Raw genomic sequence first — 17004 nt, forward strand, 5'->3', positions numbered from 1 at the left:
TTCGTGCTTGTTGATCTGATTAGCGCTAAGAGAGCCGTCTGCAATACGACCAGAGTGAGGAGAGAGAGCCGTTCTGCTCGCCCGGCGGAGATTAGTGCCGTGTTTCGCTGAGCCGCGGTTTAAATAAATGAAGGCCCGTTTTCCGCTTCGCCGTACGGCGGCGTCGCACGGCGAAGAGTAGCCGGTCTATAAGCTCACGGCGCGCAGCGGACGCGCCGCGCCGTGAGCTTGTAGATCGACTGTTTCCGTCGTACAGTGGGGCATAAATCGAGCATTAATCCACGCTATCGTACCGAGGTTGGAGTGGCTGAATAATTTTCATTTACCATACATTACATTACATGCGCACGCGTGCGTGCGTACACACACACACACACACACACACACACACACACACACACCACTGCACTTGTAAACGACAAAAGGCGAGGACATTTGAAAGAAAAGCATTAGTGGAGAGATTTGGGAGAGCGGGAGGGGGTGGGGGGGAGTGCATTCTGTTATACGTTCTTTTATACGCGCTGCGCATAGCATCCTCTCTCGTATATTTGGAGATAATTTCCAGCTCGTACGTCCTGCAAAAATCCTTTCATAACAGCCCATTTTATCACTCTATAGAACCTCTTAGTGAAGCGGTCCCTTGTCTGCATTGATTACCGCCCTGGGCGGCTCCTCCGTTTTGCCCACTTACGTGATCATTTCGCTCCAGCACGTCTTTTTTATTTTATGTTCAGAGATCCTTGAAGTTGACGCAGGACACGTGTTTTATTTATCAAATTATGCCCTTTTGCTTTTATTTCAAGGATCTCTGACTCAGAGCCCGGGCCGATGCCAGATTTGCCCTACAGTATATGAGAACTAACTCAAACACAAATAAAAACATTAACACACTTATTTTTGTTTAGCTATAAGCCTTATTCAAAAACGTACAAAATACAACAAAATAGCTGATCTACGACCTCAACGTGTTACTGTGAGCTTGTAAATGGGCTATTTTAGAAAAAATGCCAAAAACAGACACCTACAGCCCCCTTCCCTCTGGACAGCAATGTGCCCTTTTGAAAAAAGAAATGGTGACATTGATCAATTCTTGATAAAAAGCTTCTAATATATTATAAAATTAGGCCCCAAAACCTATAAATCTCACACTATTTTTAAGGCAACCGTCCGGTTCCACGCGCTGCACAAGGTGCCCTTTTTTTTCACTTGAGCACCTGCCCCTCTAAATGTCTGTGCACGCCACTGCTTTCATATATACTGAATATACTTTACATGGTAATCTCTGCGTTCCCGTCAACATCTGCCACCACTGCGTGCAACCGTAACGCTGCATCGTTTACTTCCTCCACTGTGGTCGCTCATACGTTCTGCGGGTGTTTGACATGATATTGTAATATTGCATCATGGTGTTTTGAAAAGGAGCGGCTGTGTGTTTTTGTTTTACAACGCATAACTATAAACCCCAGGTGATGATTTGATGCAGCTTTTTTTTCCCCATAATGCCTTCCTGGAAGTAATTGCCCCACAGGGGATGCGCAAAACGCACCGAATTGAAATGACTTGAATTTAATCTCCTCCTCTCCCTCTCTCTCTCTCTGACTGTCTGTATTAAGTTGTATATCTCGTTTCCTCTCCTCCACTTCTCTCCTATTGGTTCCTTTACCTTCTCTGCATGTCACCTCCATACAAAGCTACATCTAATACAATTTAACCACTTGAATTAACCACTTGAGTTGCACTGAGGTGGACTTGAGTTACAACTGTACTGTACTGTACTGTACTGTACTGTAGATCTGCTATTTGGGGCAAAAAACCCAGAAAAAAAAACGCTCCAAGAGATCGTGGCTAAAACCACAGGCGATGGATATCAGCGAGACCATTCTGAATCAATAAAAACACATGAAAGACTTCCATGGCAGCGAAGACATCAAAGACGCCATCGGCAGAACATTGAAATAATAACATTGAAGGTAAAATAGTCTAGTCCCCGATTATATAATACGACCCTGTTTTTTTTAAGGATATTTCCATTGAAAAAATAAATGAAAGAAAGTGCAATGCATGTTCATTCACTGAACGTGTGTTGTTCCATTTTTTTATGCTCTTGACACAAAGCCAAAACACGTCATGGAGAAAAATGTACAGCAGCCTGGTACTGTATATAGGCTATTATATTTACATACAGCAGCCTGGTACTGTATATAGGCTATTATATTTATATGATCTGAACAAAGACCAAATACATAACGTACGTGTGTGTGTGTGTGTGTGTGTGTGTGTGTGTTTGTGTGTGTGTGTGAGAGAGAGACATTAATTCAGGTGGGTTCACCCCTCCTCTCAGTGGCCTTCTCTCTCTCTCTCTCTCTCTGTCAGAATTCTCCAGTCTGATTAACAATACGATGACCCTCTTTCTACACCTGCAACTATTGTGGGCCGGGGTCTCTCTCTCTCTCTCTCTCTCTCTCTCTCTCTCTCTCGAAACAACAGCAGGAAATGGGGCAGACACTGCATACATTTACCCACATCGGAAACACAGAGATCGAGAGAGAGAGAGAGAGAGAGAGAGAGAGAGAGAGAGCAGACAGCACAGCCCTGAACAGGGGGTGGTGTGAGGGAGGAGGGAGAAGAGAATGTGTGAGAGAGAGAGAGAGAGAGAGAGAGAGGGACAGAGCAACGTACAGTCAGTCAGACTCCATCATGGCGTGCTGTCTGTCTGTCTGTCTGAGTGTCTATATCGGTGTGTTCGCTCCAGAAAGGTAAGCATAGCGCTTCGACGCCTTGACGCCTAATTATGACAGGCTGCTCCGTGTCTCTGGTTCCTGTGTGGCAGCTACCGAACGCTACTAGTCACGCACAGACACACTCGGAGCGGACATGCAAATGAGCACATGCGTGCGCGCGCACACACACACACACACATATACCTGTGATGTACACTGGTCCGCGCATGCATTGTGTTTGCTCACCAGCCTTTGTTTGCATCCGTCAGCGCGTGACAGCCAGTCACTGTGGATTACGCGGGGCGTCGGCCTCGGCAAGAGAAATCAATAGTGAAATATATAAATAAGACAATTAAGGCCGTGCATGCATCGTGCATGCATGGTTCCATTGACTGGGCAGACGCAACAAGTGCCCGAGGGCCGCAGTGACGCTCCCCGCCAGCAGAGGGGGGAGATGAGCCACCTTGCTTTGCCTCACTCCACATGCAGGAACCAGTTGGTTGGTTCCATGTTGGGAAGCTCTCTCTGCCTTTCTTTGTTAGCTCCCCCAGCCCTGGAATACCACCGTGCACATGTGGAAACAATAGTGAGTGTAGTTCTCTCTGTGTGTGTGTGTGTGTGTGTGTGTGTGTGTGTGTCCTACTTGTATTACTGTGTGTGTGTCTATACATTCATTCATTCATTCATTTATTTATTTAATTTTGGGGGCGGAGGGTTTAGGGTTACACATTTTCGTCACCCTTATCCCTAAACTTCTTTGCCTTTTTTTTTTTTTTACTATTTTGCAAAACATTTTTGAATAGTTAAAATGGCCAGTCTAAAAGCTCACAACCTGTCAATGTAGATTGGCTAGTTGAACTATTCAAAAATGTTTTTCAAAATAGAAAAAAAAAAAAAAGGCAAAGAAGTTGAGGGATAAAGGAGTTTAGCAGTGACGAAAATGGAGCCCTTAGAAGTTAGGTTTAGGCATTATGGTTTGGTCTACTGTATAGTTTGACGGCTTCATTAATAGTTGCGTGCCAGTGGCGTGACATGACAACAGCAGACCTATACGAGCTCACAGTACGTCACACTCACAGCGTGACGAGTTGCACGCTTGTATAGAACGCCTATTTTCCACTTCAGGGCCGTGCGGTCAAAAAAGGTTGTCCTCACAAACATTAGTACAAACGTTACGTATGTGTGTGTGTGACTTGTGTGTGTGTGTGTGTGTGTGTGTGTGTGCACGCGTGCGTTCACATATTGAATTGATCGTCTGTCTTTCTCCCATGCAACTATATTCACCTGAAGTGCATGTGGGTTCCTTTAAGTTCTATAGCGCTGCCTTCTCACCATCGATCAAGTGGGAGCTCACAAATGCACAGTTGGCCTCCGAGCCCCCAGCCGCATCATTCAGAGGCCTGTCCCATCATGAATAAAAATGATTCATGTTGAGGTTCTCTCTTTTTCCTTTTTGGGGTGGGGGGAGGGGGGCTTGGTGTGGTGTATGGGGGGGGTTCTGAAAAGCCAAAGCATCAGGGCCTCTGGAGCTGCGGGGCGGGCTAGTATTAAAGAACCAGGCAGAGGGCCACATGTAGGCTACTTCTGAGAGACTGAAAGACACCAGGGAGAGAGAGAGAGAGAGAGAGAGAGAGAGAGAGAGAGCTACAAATGCAGAAAAGAAAAGGGACAGAGTAGATACTGAAAACGGAAGGGGGAAGGGGGAGAGAGAGAGACAGAGACAGAGGGAGAAAGAGAGAGACAGAGACAGAGACAGAGACAGAGACAGAGAGAGAGAGAGAGAGAGAGAGAGAGAGGAAAGCGAGCCTGCCGCCAGCTGCTCCTTATTCCTGGGTGGAAGCATTTGAGTGGCGTTTTTATGAAGGGAAGGCACGCAAGCCAGGACGCACAGAGCAGCACCCACTCCACGACAGCCTGGCACACTGTGTGTGTGTGTGTGCGTGCGGGTGCGTGTGCGTGTACATTTACAATATTTGTATTTGAGAGTAGAAGTATTTGTAAAGGAAATACTCAAGTAAAGTAAAAGTACAAACAGATTATACTTAAGTACAATACTTGAGTAAATGCACTTAGTTACTTTCCAGCACTGGTGCGTGTGTGCGTGCGTGACAACGGCCAGGAATGCACAAAAAAGAAAAAGAAAATCAGTAATGCAAACCACATCTCCATGACCTATGTGTGTATGTGTGTGTGTGTGTGTGTGTGTGTGTGTGTGTGTGTGTGTGTGTGTGTGTATGCGTGCGCACATGCATGCATGCATGTGTGCTTGCGTGCATGTGCATCAGGCTCCGACGTTTCAAGGCTTCACATCAGTGGTTGCCATGTTATAAGAGACTTTGGGTCTTGTTTTTTCTGTAAAACTGCAAGTAAATATTGCCAGTTACAGGGTTTTTTTGGGGGGCTTGTTTGTATAAAATATAGTTGCTTATTTGGGCTTTCTCTCTAATGCTGTCTATACCAGTTAGTGGTTCTCTTTAGATTTCCATGTCGAGGACGACCACACGTTCATATTTATTTGTCCACGGACAAAAACATCTAACAATATTTAGTGCCGAAAAAATTATTTCCCAAGATTCATATGAAAATAGTTATATAGCCACTATGTTCAAATATAGCGGCTTGCATATACAGGTTTAAAGTGCTCACCTGGCCTATAGTAGTCGCTTCTTTTGGGCTTGTTTTCATATCAGACCCATGTGGTTGCTTATTTCTCTCACAAAATCTGGCAACACGCTCCCACTGACTAAATAGAAAGTCTCTTTTAAGTGGAATGTATCCCAGTGCGATATCCAAGCGCACGCGCGCGCGCAAGAGTGTGCACAAAGCAGCGCCCACGCGGTCACAACATTAGCCTTGCTAATAGTGCTAATTAATGGACTAAATAGTGCTAATTGAGCCGGGCTTATTCCGGAGCGCACCCGTGCCTCTTTTCTCTGCCGTCCTGGCGTGTCACTCATTCCGTCTTCATTACGTGGAGTAGGACTCGGGAGGAGTCCCTGCTATTATTCTTTATTGTACGTTTCATACATCCTAACAGTTCAAAGTGCAGTTGTGACATGTCTTTGCGTTTGGATTAATTGGCTGTGTTCCTCACCGTCTATACCTCCCCCACCTGTGTTCTTTCTCCTTGTACAGTATGCCTCTCTTGTTCGGTATAAGACTACTATGCAGATATTTGTCACTTGCAGCCTCTTTTCCACCGGGGGTTGACTCAGTTGGGATCTTTTAAGTTTTATCCCCCTCCCGTCTAATATTGAACCAGTTCAGAGTGTTTACACTGAAAATGAACTGGTTCAGAACCAATGTCTGCTGGTTCTGTGGAAGCACCCATGGGTCCAAGAATCTAGAACGGAACCAGTCCTATAGAACCGAAGTGTTTTGTTTTTAAGAAGGCATGCCGTTTAGACCTTTTGGTTCACTTTATAGTTTCTTTGTAGCACGTCACTGTTCTCTTTGTGTATAATTTACTGTGCTATTTATTGACCAACAGTATGTGCTTGCTCTGCTCATTCTCATCTTGCAGTTCTCTAACCCATTTTGACCTGAGATCAGATTCTAAAAATGTCTTCTACATCCTGACAGTTTTCTGAAAAAGCTACGTGTCTATGTCAGTCGTTCTTCGATTTTTCAAAAATAGCAGACCTACAAGCTCGTAGGTCTGCTTGTAGGTCTATATGCTCACAATGTGCCACATCCGTGAGGCATTGTGACCTTATAGATCTGACGTTTTCGGCATGCGACGCCGTTGTACGACGGAGCATGAATTATAGGCATTACTCGCTCTGCATCATCCTCGCCTCCCAGTGCTGATTTGGTCGACTAAAGCTACGACGAAACTAAACAAAAAACTCAGCTATGACGACTAAAACTGAAGACTATATATATATTGACAATTTCGTCAACAAATAAAAACTAAACTAAAATGTTAGGGAGAGAGTGGAGAAGAGATCCGTCCAGTAGAACTAAAAGAGAGGCCACATTATGGCTAGAACTAAATGCAATTGTATTCAAAAGACCATGAGTAATATTCTATGACTAAACCTAAATGTGCTGTCAAAATCAACACTGCTCTAGCTGCCTTCTGTCTGCTGTCAAGAGCCCTGAGGAGAGGAGAGGAGAGGAGAGGAGAGGAGAGGAGTGGAGTGGAGTGAACAGAGCGGTGAGGAGAGGAGAGGAGAGGAGAGGAGAGGAGAGGAGAGGAGAGGATTGGAGAGGAGAGGAGAGGAGAGGAGAGGAGAGGAGAGGAGAGGAGAGGAGAGGAGAGTGAACAGAGCGGTGAGGAGAGACGAGAGGTTCTGGAAGGGACATGATAGGAGGGGAGGGAGGGACGGCCATTAGCCATGCCAGCTGTTTCACTTGCATATTAATTTGTACAGTGCACTCAAACACACACACACACACACACACACTCGCACGCACAGTCGCACACACTCGCAAGCAGGAAGGCAGAGAGCCAGGCGCGCACGCACGCACACACACACAACTCGTGAGTGTATAAGAGTTAACAACTTAGCAATTCTAACAGCTATTTGTGCTACAACGAAGAAATTCTTTGCCAGTGAGATGAATTACAAATAGCTTTGCCTTCTTTGGCAATTTTTTTGTGAACTTTTGGAAACATTTTCAAGTGGGTACTGGTTCCATTAGCATTGTGGCTTTTACAACAGCGTGCCAGCAGCCAGTGGTGGTAGTACATTTTATAAACATTGTACTTTGCACTCCACTGCTATAGGAAGGGACTAATTGGTACCCAAACATATAAACATATATATTAGTGAGGCACCGAATATTCGGCAGCAGAAAATATTCGGCAGAAAATGGCTAAAAATGCATTTTCGGCCTATTCGGTTTCGGCCCGAATAGGCAGAAAATATATCACCGAATAGTTTATGCAATTAATGCATTAAAAAGAGCTGAATACATGTTTTATGGACCCATAATAGTGATTATTATTTAAGTTAAGTTTTGCCATAACCATTTATTTTGCCATAAATTAGGTAGCTTTAAGGTACGGCCATGACCGCTATGGTAGGAAAAAAGATATATAATATTAATCATATTCGGATATTCGGGTATTCAGTTTTCGGCCAACTGTTTCCTATATTCGGTATTGGCCAAGAATTTACCTTTCGGTGCATAATATCCCTAATATATATAAACATATATATATATATATATATATATATATATTAGCACATATATATTAGTTTTGGGTCTGAGAGGCTAAATCTCATCAAATTTCGGTCTGTGGCTCAAATGCTAAATAAATAATAGAGGTGCTTTGACATTTAGAAATGTCTGAAGAAACGTTCCTTTTTCATTGTCATTAAAAGAAAGAATTTAAGAAAGAAAGAAACATCTTATAATATAGTGAAAATAGACGATCTACAAGGTCACATCGTGTCGCCATGCGGCACGATGTGACCTTGTAGATCTGCTATTTTCACTACTTTCACATCATGACCCTGTTGTATGCTGAACTAGGGTGCATTATTTACCATAAAAACATGACTCTGTATTGGTGAAGTATAAGATGCATTATTTACCATAAAACATGACTCTGTATTGGGGAAGTATAAGATGCATTATTTACCATAAAAACATGACTCTGTATTGGTGAAGTATAAGATGCATTATTTACCATAAAAACATGACTCTGTATTGGTGAAGTATAAGATGCATTATTTACCATAAAAACATGACTCTGTATTGGTGAAGTATAAGATGCATTATTTACCATAAAAACATGACTCTGTATTGGTGAAGTATAAGGTGCATTATTTACCATAAAAACATGACTCTGTATTGGTGAAGTATAAGATGCATTATTTACCATAAAAACATGACTCTGTATTGGTGAAGTATAAGATGCATTATTTACCATAAAACATGACTCTGTATTGGTGAAGTATAAGATGCATTATTTACCATAAAACATGACTCTGTATTGGTGAAGTATAAGATGCATTATTTACCATAAAACATGACTCTGTATTGGTGAAGTATAAGATGCATTATTTACCATAAAAACATGACTCTGTATTGGTGAAGTATAAGATGCATTATTTACCATAAAAACATGACTCTGTATTGGTGAAGTATAAGGTGCATTATTTACCATAAAAACATGACTCTGTATTGGTGAAGTATAAGATGCATTATTTACCATAAAACATGACTCTGTATTGGTGAAGTATAAGATGCATTATTTACCATAAAAACATGACTCTGTATTGGTGAAGTATAAGATGCATTATTTACCATAAAACATGACTCTGTATTGGTGAAGTATAAGATGCATTATTTACCATAAAACATGACTCTGTATTGGTGAAGTATAAGATGCATTATTTACCATAAAAACATGACTCTGTATTGGTGAAGTATAAGATGCATTATTTACCATAAAACATGACTCTGTATTGGTGAAGTATAAGATGCATTATTTACCATAAAACATGACTCTGTATTGGTGAAGTATAAGATGCATTATTTACCATAAAAACATGACTCTGTATTGGTGAAGTATAAGATGCATTATTTACCATAAAAACATGACTCTGTATTGGTGAAGTATAAGATGCATTATTTACCATAAAAACATGACTCTGTATTGGTGAAGTATAAGGTGCATTATTTACCATAAAAACATGACTCTGTATTGGTGAAGTATAAGATGCATTATTTACCATAAAAACATGACTCTGTATTGGGGAAGTATAAGATGCATTATTTACCATAAAAACATGACTCTGTATTGGTGAAGTATAAGATGCATTATTTACCATAAAAACATGACTCTGTATTGGTGAAGTATAAGATGCATTATTTACCATAAAAACATGACTCTGTATTGGTGAAGTATAAGATGCATTATTTACCATAAAAACATGACTCTGTATTGGTGAAGTATAAGATGCATTATTTACCATAAAACATGACTCTGTATTGGTGAAGTATAAGATGCATTATTTACCATAAAAACATGACTCTGTATTGGTGAAGTATAAGATGCATTATTTACCATAAAAACATGACTCTGTATTGGTGAAGTATAAGATGCATTATTTACCATAAAAACATGACTCTGTATTGGTGAAGTATAAGATGCATTATTTACCATAAAAACATGACTCTGTATTGGTGAAGTATAAGATGCATTATTTACCATAAAACATGACTCTGTATTGGTGAAGTATAAGATGCATTATTTACCATAAAAACATGACTCTGTATTGGTGAAGTATAAGATGCATTATTTACCATAAAAACATGACTCTGTATTGGTGAAGTATAAGATGCATTATTTACCATAAAAACATGACTCTGTATTGGTGAAGTATAAGATGCATTATTTACCATAAAAACATGACTCTGTATTGGTGAAGTATAAGGTGCATTATTTACCATAAAAACATGACTCTGTATTGGTGAAGTATAAGATGCATTATTTACCATAAAAACATGACTCTGTATTGGTGAAGTATAAGATGCATTATTTACCATAAAACATGACTCTGTATTGGTGAAGTATAGGGTGCATTATTTACTATAAAAACATGACTCTGTATTGGTGAAGTACAGGGTGCATTATTTACCATAAAACATGACTCTGTATTGGTGAAGTACAGGGTGCATTATTTACCATAAAACATGACTCTGTATTGGTGAAGCATAAGGTGCATTATTTACCATAAAAACATGACTCTGTATTGGTGAAGTATAAGATGCATTATTTACCATAAAAACATGACTCTGTATTGGTGAAGTATAAGATGCATTATTTACCATAAAACATGACTCTGTATTGGTGAAGTATAAGATGCATTATTTACCATAAAAACATGACTCTGTATTGGTGAAGTATAAGATGCATTATTTACCATAAAAACATGACTCTGTATTGGTGAAGTATAAGATGCATTATTTACCATAAAAACATGACTCTGTATTGGTGAAGTATAAGATGCATTATTTACCATAAAACATGACTCTGTATTGGTGAAGTATAAGATGCATTATTTACCATAAAAACATGACTCTGTATTGGTGAAGTATAAGATGCATTATTTACCATAAAAACATGACTCTGTATTGGTGAAGTATAAGGTGCATTATTTACCATAAAAACATGACTCTGTATTGGTGAAGTATAGGGTGCATTATTTACTATAAAAACATGACTCTGTATTGGTGAAGTATAAGATGCATTATTTACCATAAAACATGACTCTGTATTGGTGAAGTATAGGGTGCATTATTTACTATAAAAACATGACTCTGTATTGGTGAAGTACAGGGTGCATTATTTACCATAAAACATGACTCTGTATTGGTGAAGTACAGGGTGCATTATTTACCATAAAACATGACTCTGTATTGGTGAAGTACAGGGTGCATTATTTACCATAAAACATGACTCTGTATTGGTGAAGTATAAGATGCATTATTTACTATAAAAACATGACTCTGTATTGGTGAAGTATAAGATGCATTATTTACCATAAAAACATGACTCTGTATTGGTGAAGTATAAGATGCATTATTTACCATAAAAACATGACTCTGTATTGGTGAAGTATAAGATGCATTATTTACTATAAAAACATGACTCTGTATTGGTGAAGTATAGGGCCGCAGTCACACCTTTGAGACAGCCGTCTTATGGTTGTCTGATCAAAAGCATCAGACAAGACAGCTCCCAATGCATTTCTAATGGGAGTCACGTGGTTTCATCAGACAAACGTGTTTCATGGGGGGGGGGGGGGCAAGACACAAGACACAAAACATTCACGCAACATTCTGTAGTCCACAAGCTGAAGAACAAGGCGGCACCAGACACAAGACAAAAAGGGTTGGGTTTACCCGCCAACCAATAGGAGAGAAGGTCCGTTTGTTACGCTGCACTGGGCGGTCTTTTCACACTCTGAGTCTGTTGTTTTTTTTCTGCATAGTGCAGACACGGAAGAGGAAAGCCTATGCACTTTCGTATTAATTTAAGTAAAGTAGTTTGGTCTGTTCCAGTAAGCAATTCAACAGGAAAATATAATCCCTGCCCGTCGTGGCCGAACAGAAAATTAAAACAAACGTTATAATTCAAGGTGCATGCATTTTCACTCCTAATGCTTACCGGTATATGATTCTGCCCTGTGTTATGATCAAATGTACTAGATATTTATCGTGTACACACGCACACCCTGCATTGACAGAATGGACCGGAGCTACTTATAAACTGAAAAAGTCGCTTGTTTAACGTGCCACGGCTGTGACAGCTAGCAGCTGCAGCTGTCAAACTAGCAACAGGCTAGCTGTAAAACTAGCAACAGGCCAGGGCTGACAGTCCGAATGTCGGCAATCCAGTTAAAAAGCACATCAGTAAAACTGTGTATCCGAACCTTAAAATCCATATGCTGTCTGCAGTGGTTAAAAGACAGGGCTTAAAAAGAGCTTAAAAAGACGGAGCTTCGTCATTGAGCTGCTGCTGTGTTTCAGGGTTCAGCTGCTTAACGTTCGGTGTGCATCGTTCATCGCTGAAACTACGCGACTATATTAAAATGTCAAATACTGTCTCAGCAGAAATTTTGATTCATATGATTCAAAATCATATGATTTGGTTGTTAAAATAAAATAAAACTGTTAATATGAATGAACATGTTTTCAGTTCGCATGGGCAGTGCGCATTGGACTGGAGATTATGAAAGAGTCGTAGCCATGACTTATATTTCTGAAAATGCTACTGCTCGCAAACAATCATTTTGGGCATGAAATGTTATGATTCCCCCCCTTTTTTTTCTCTCATTTTTTTTAATAACATTAACATCGAGGTGTCCACTGGCATCTGTCGTCTCCTCTCCTGAAGTAACGCTGAACGGTCTGACTGCAGATAGGAGAGAGCCGTGCGCCCAGGTGCCCCATGGCTAACAGCCTGAAATGTAGCAATAAAGTCGTGTGTTGTGGTAAAATGGATGCGCTTTATTAAAAATAATGGAGTCGTTGCTAAGCTCTCTCTGGCGCGTCTCCCTTTCCCTCTTTCTCCTCGCCACCAACATCGCCAGGACAAGAGCCCTCTTTCTCCTCCAAAAAAACATTTTGTCACCACAAACACGTTGACACAACCAACAAGCTACTAGCTACTGTGTCCCGCGGCTAACAGCGTAAGGACAACAACAGGCAACACGAACACGTGGATCTGTTTCCGCATGTCCTCGTACCGCCCACGCACCGCCCAGATTACGCAAAGCATTGTGGTCAATTGATGCGACAAACGACAAGACAGATGAAACCATAAAACATTGATAAGACGGCTGTCTCAAAGGTGTGACTGCGGCCCTAAGATGCATAATTTACCATAAAACATGACTCTGTATTGGTGAAGTATAAGATGCATTATTTACCATTAAAACATGACTCTGTATTGGTGAAGTAAAGGCTCATTATTTACCATGAACAGGAAATAAAAGTTGAAATGTGGAGATACAAGGTTTCTTCCCGACTAAAACACACCCTAAAAAACAGTCATTAATATATATCTAGCGGAAAAGCCCACCAATGAACCCTTATCCGACACAAATTAACTAATCTTTCTCTCAGCAGTTACTGGTGCGCGCATGCAGCGCGCATCTGCATGATAATCCAGCCATGCACGCAGAAAGCAGACAGTGACTGTCTGCACCGACAGGCTCTCAAAAGTGCGGGGACATTTTTGTATTTATTATGTATTTAAGGGTCATTTAAGGGTCATTCAAGCTCAAAGGCCTACTGTTAGGCTAAGTTACAACTACATGAAACATTGTCCGAAATGAACTAAAACATTATATAGTTATAGTATACACACAGAGCTCTTCACGGGTTCAAAATGATGGACCCAAACCATAATGGACAACTGAAATTAGTCCGAGTTCAGTGGAGCCGACAAAAAAGAAAAAAGGCACCCGCGCAATGGAATGACAATTATGTTTTCAACTCGTCCTCGATGAATAAGTGTAATCCATGATCGCACGGTTGAGTCCACGGAGGTTCCATGCATTTTTGTGGTGCATGCATGCTCTCTTAGCCAATTTAACTGACGGAGAAACAGTCACAAACTTTGTTTCCCCCATAAATCGCGCTACAGTAATGGTCAGCATGTCACAGCAGCTCGAGCCCCTGCTGTTTTCACACCTACTGGCCTACAGCCTGTTTTGGATTAGCTCGTCTGGCAACCTTGAGAGAGAACATGCAGAATGGTCGTTGCAGAGAGGCAAGCGCCGCGTAGCCAATACGACGACGATTGTGCTGCGCAACAAAATGGGAAATAAATACATAGACCAGTCATGGGACACTTTCACCCAAATGACCCCCCCCCTCCGGCGCCTATGGCAGACACAGAACATCCCGTCCCGACTTCCCACCCAAACACTGAGGAGGTAAACTTGTTGTTGTTTGATTAAACATAATGTGCCATGAAAAAAAGCTTCCAATAGCTTGTTATTTTTGTGTCGAGGAGATACGTGTCCATCGCCTCGACCGGCCAACAAAAGACATCTCCCTCCCACAGTGAAGCTCAGTGATGCCTGATTTATTCTTCATCGTACAGCACACAACGCATCATGTCCACAACGCGTTGTGAGCTTGTAGATGCAGCTATTTTTCAGCACGTTAAGATATAGAGGGCAGGCTGTGAGAAACTTTTGCCTTCACAATAAAATAATGCAGCTTTCACAACAAGTTGGCCCATGAATACAAGGAAATGGATTAATAATTCGGTGGCATTTCACATTGCAAAAGAGCAATTTTTTTCCAACGCACGCGCTTGCACGCACACACACACACACACACACACACACACACACACACACACACACACACACACAAAATAGGCACAAAATAAATCATACACATAAAAATATATGCATGAATAAAACAAGGACAACGGGCGGCCTGCTGTGTGGATGAATAACACATGTGGCGTTGTCACACACATCATGCGAGAGAAGCAGATAGCAGAGAGTGGTGGAAAGTAGCTAAGTACATTTACGTAGTAAATAAGTTAAGTACTTGCTTGTAATGCTTCTAAATCCTAATAGTTTTCTGAAAAACCCCATGTTTCTAAGTCAGTGGTGCTCAACCTTTTTCATGTCAAGGACCCCCAGAATTATCTCTATTGGGCCACGGACCCCCATCTCAAAATATGTTGTTCCAGGGACCCCCCAGAAGCCAATATTTTAGTTAAAAATGTTCGCTCTGAAATATATATTCAAAGACTTGCGGCACCTTTTTCACGACCTTTCAAAAATAGCAGACCTACAAGCTCATAGCGCGCCACCGATCTGCTATTTTTCAATAGCTAAACTATAACAGAATGCTTAAAACACCAAAAGGAGTTCCCGCCCCAAAATGGGTTGAGTACAATTTTGAAGTACGGTATCTAATACTATTAGTATTTCCAATTTCCAATGCTTTTACTTCTACTCCACTGCATCCCAGATCGACATATACTGTACTTCTACTCTTCTACTTTAGTTACTATAGTTAGATTTGGATTATTATTACAAAACATTAACTATTTAATTATTTGAAAACTTGAATACTTTATACATTTTGATGCCAATATGTTTGTACTTTCACTTGCATGTAACACAGTATTTCTAAAATTGCATCGATACGTTTACTTATAAGTACCGTAAAACAATTGCGTACGGGGGTTGGACGGTGATTGCAGCCTTGGCTCAGAGAATTCCCCGACTGAGCATTATGTATTGAAAGGGGGATAAAATGCAGAATAGCCTCGTTCTCTTTCTCTTCCCTTTGCCTCTCTCTCCCCCCGCCCTCCCCACCCAACCCCCCCCCCCCCCCTCCCTACATCCCCCGTTGTGTGTGCGCGTTTCCACCAGAACGAACAAACACTGTCACATTCCTGAGAGCGTATCTTAAAAGTCATGCTATGTGATGTATTATAGAGCCTATATGTGTGGCTTATGGGGGGCGTCTATAAGCGTGTGTGTGTGTGTGTGTGTGTGTGTGTGTGTGTGTGTGTGTGTGTGTGCGTGTGTGTGTGTGCGTGTGTGCGTGTGTGTGTGTTCTCCCTGCAGGGAAATGACAGGACGAGAAGAAAGGAGCTGAGAGGGGTATGGGGAAAAATATAATGACACTACCATGCCATTCCCTTAGAGGGGAGAGGAGAGGAGAGGAGAGGAGAGGAGAGGAGAGGAGAGGAGAGGAGAGGAGAGGAGAGGAGAGGAGAGGAAAAGGGACAGATAGTGAAGCATACAGCATTTAAAGCCACGGCCTAAAGAGACTACCCTCCTACCAGGAGTGAATGGGGTCAGATGCTGTAATACCACATGATGCCCAGACAACCCCAAACAACAAACGGAGAATAAGGGGGGGGGGGGGGGGAAGAGAAAGGAAAAAACAATAGACAGACAAATGTGGAAAAATAATGTGTCATGTTACTCCTGACAACACGCAAGACAGTCTTATGAAACAAAGGATAACAGAGAGACAAGGGAAGGGAATTCAAGCCAGCACGTTCGCAGAGAAACCGCACACACACACACACACGTGTACACCAAGGGAGAGACGGCAAAGTAATAATGATGACATAGACACGGAGACAGGTATAGAGAGATGATCATTATGTTGGTACAGTAGGTTTTTGTGTACGCACCTGCTCGCGCAAACACACCTGCACGCACGGGCGAGCGCACGCACGCACGCAAACACCTCCAGTGTTGACTTATGAAAACCTAAGTGGCTCAACACTGCAATATTGTCTGAAAATGTCACGGCTTAGACGGAAGCCCCTTTGGGACAAAATGTACTGTCAACACGAAGCCTCGCTCAATCTGCTCCTGGCCAAGACATATGGCTTTCATTTGTCCTCACATTCTATATACCCAAACAAATTGTTCTCCCCCCTAAAGCCTCTCTGCCGGCAGCAGGACATGGTGGCAGAGGTGAGGTCGCCCCACGCAGCACGAGAGCGGAAGGAGAGGCCGAGGCTTCTTTTTGGCAGTGGTTGAAAGTAACTATACTGTAGGTATACAATTTTTAGGTACTTTTACTTCACTTGAGTATTTGCTATTTCTGGTACATTAACTTCTACTCCACTACATCTCTGATATTGTACTTTAAAGTTTTCATATAATTGTTAGTGGTGTTAGTTACGAGGTTTTTGATTATTATTACAAAACATTCATTAACCACTCCAGCTCTATATATTATATACATTTCGGCCATTTGAAAATAGACAAACTACGCATTGTGAGCTCGTAGATCTGCTATTTTCAAAAGATTTGTATAC

The sequence above is a fragment of the Protomyctophum bolini genome (genome assembly GCF_963924005.1).
Source record: "Protomyctophum bolini genome assembly, chromosome: 20".
Lineage (NCBI taxonomy): Eukaryota > Metazoa > Chordata > Actinopteri > Myctophiformes > Myctophidae > Protomyctophum > Protomyctophum bolini.